Source organism: Pseudomyrmex gracilis, unplaced genomic scaffold (genome assembly GCF_002006095.1).
Source record: "Pseudomyrmex gracilis isolate BER0280 unplaced genomic scaffold, ASM200609v1 scaffold_41, whole genome shotgun sequence".
Lineage (NCBI taxonomy): Eukaryota > Metazoa > Arthropoda > Insecta > Hymenoptera > Formicidae > Pseudomyrmex > Pseudomyrmex gracilis.
Genome location: NW_018020625.1, coordinates 83,584 through 86,340, shown reverse-complemented (window position 1 = coordinate 86,340; position 2,757 = coordinate 83,584). Strand labels below are relative to the sequence as shown.

The 2,757-nt window shown below is 36.9% G+C and overlaps 1 non-coding gene across 1 annotated transcript; it reads right to left on the bottom strand.

Annotated features, from left to right (window-relative positions):
* Window positions 1–1,759: 1,759 nt before the first annotated feature.
* Trnaq-uug lies at window positions 1,760–1,831 on the bottom strand. Its single transcript has one exon. It is a non-coding gene; the product is annotated as a tRNA-Gln (tRNA).
* Between the last annotated feature and the right edge of the window lie 926 nt (window positions 1,832–2,757).

The window sequence follows — 2,757 nt, the reverse complement described above, 5'->3', positions numbered from 1 at the left end:
TATCGTGCCGAGCTTAAGAGCCAGCGTTGGCTCGATCTAATCATTAAGCATATTCGCCCAGTACTGGCTACTACTGTCGTACCAATATCGAGCCTCGTTTGCCGATATTGACCCAATATTGGGCCGTTCGTCAATTCCTACAAGGAAATAATTAAATTATATTATTATTTTCAAAAAATATATCATTATTCTGTAGTCTCATTGCTTATATGTAATTTTAAATAAATTAGTTGTAGAAATAAGTTATAATAAAAAGATATTAAGTAAAAATTAATTTTTTTATATTATGTTATAATTTTATATTATTACGTTATAATTTTCGTGGCATTATATATCTTTACAAACATAAATCATAAAAGAAAAAGTAATAACACACAAAACGTAAAAAGTAAAAAGAAATTAAAACATTAAGTCTGCGAACAAAAAAATAGCATCCGTTTTGAGAGAAGGAAGCTGTTTTTTTTGTTACTGAATATTTAATGTGCGTCCTTTAGCCTGCGTTCACTTTCTTGGCAAAAAAAAGACACTGTACAATTAATACAAGAATAGTCGCGTGGAGTGTATCATTTCGTGGATGTATATCATTTCAGAGATATAAAAGTGATATGCGTATGCAAAAAGTCAGTTGTTGTTTTTTTTCTTTATTTTTAGAAATAAGTAATTATACATATGTGTAATATTCATATTCTACATGTAATCATTTTTTTTTTCTATTTTATGTCGATGTTTGCAAATAATTTTAGTCAATGTCTTTGAGTCTCTCATATATATAAAATTATCTACCAAAATTATCTGATGACGTTTTTTCTCGCGTTGAAAACGCGTATGAAAATCTCGATGTAATCGAGAAATATATTATTGAACGTCATGTTCAAGATATCGAGTGTCAGAACAAAATTGTGATTGATTGCGCTTTTTTCGAGAGAAAATACAATCTTCTATATACTTATATCGCGGCTTCGTGTCTCGATTGAACTTTGTCTCTATATATGGTACGTATAGAAAATTATCGAAATTCACCGTATCGACTCTCTGTAATCACTTCGCGTGTCAACCGTGTGACAGCGCAGATCGTATTTCTCCTAACCCAGCGAGATCGACTCGTTGTATACGCGTGCACGTTTTTCCGATTAGCGAGTATTATCGCTCGTTGCGCCGTAACTTCGATGCCAGCGCGAAAAACGCACGAAATCCGCTCGCGAAACGACAGGTAATAAAAGTCACGGATTCGTCGGACGGTGATTCGAGGGAGATAAGAGAGCCTGATGGACAGCGCGCAATCGAACGTGGCGCGTTTTCGGCGACAGTGCCTAGCGATAACACGAGCCTCGCGCGAATCATCCGGCGATTACGCATATATAGACGATAAACGAGCGGCTGGCGTTAAAAACGCATTCGTGATTGTGTAATCGTTGATTAAGCGACTTCGGCAGACAGCTTAGCCAGTATTCTCGCAATCAGCTCGTTTTGATACGCGATATGTGGATGTGTGATTAGTGGCGTGTTGATTACATGTGTAACGCAAACACAATTCTGTTTAACGTCTTGATACGTTGCATAGCCAATTTACGCGTTTAAAATTGCAGAACGTTCTACATCAGCAGCGTACGATCGGGAATTGAAATATTTTGAGAATTATGCAATTTGAAAAAAAATTGCACACATATATATTAAAAAAATAAATATAAATATATCGCACAATGTATATTACAAAATTATCTAACCGCGTAAGAAGTAATAAGTAAAAAAAAATATCTGCAGGTCCCACCGAGATTTGAACTCGGATCGCTGGATTCAAAGTCCAGAGTGCTAACCATTACACCATGGGACCACGGATGCTTACACGCTCGAATTTAAGTAACATACTCGACATCTATCTAAATTAAAAGTTTTGTTATTATTTTAGCGTCATAATAATAAATATTTAACAATATTTTACTAAAAGTTATCCGAGTTTAAAGCAATTAATTATAAAAACAGAAAAATAAAATGTATATTAATAACAAATATATAAGATGATGTAGTTTATATGAATAATCTATCTGTGCAATATTTTCTTGACTCTTAAATTTAATGTTACATGTGTTTACTTCTGTCATCTGTTTAATATGTTTTATATGGTTTTTTATATATAATTTATATAATTAGAATCATACTTATAGTATATACATATATATATTAGGTACGCTTTTTTCTCTAACACACGCTCGTTCACAAATAAATTTCAATCCCCGTTATGTTACCATCCACCGCCGTAAACGTGGTTATTTACAAACCCCTTGCTACACACTCGACACTCCGTTCACCCCCGTATCGCGAGAGAAAGAAAAAAAGCCTCTCGAGCCGTTTCGCGAGTGTCGTCCTGAATCGGAAGAGCGGGGCGAACAATGTATAAATTCGGGCGCCCCTCCGGAGTAGAAAACACAAGGGGGGAGGGGAGGAGGAAGGAGAAGTAGAAAAGAGGGTGGAAACATAGATTTCGAAAGCATTGACAAGCGGGAGCTGGTGGAGGTCGATCCCTTCTCGCCCCGTGTCAACCCCTAATTGAACGGAAGCCGGCAATAAATATTTCGTTCTTTCGTGGGGCCGATTTTATAATGGCGCACAGCCGTAGCACCGCCGGCGGAAGCGGATGTGCAATCAGTGTGACATACGCTCCGGGTGTTCACGGATTTATACTCCGTGTCGTTCTACGTGCGATTAAGTCGCAATCGCGTTAGGATGGAAGATGAGCGTCGACTTGCTGACAGAAATGAC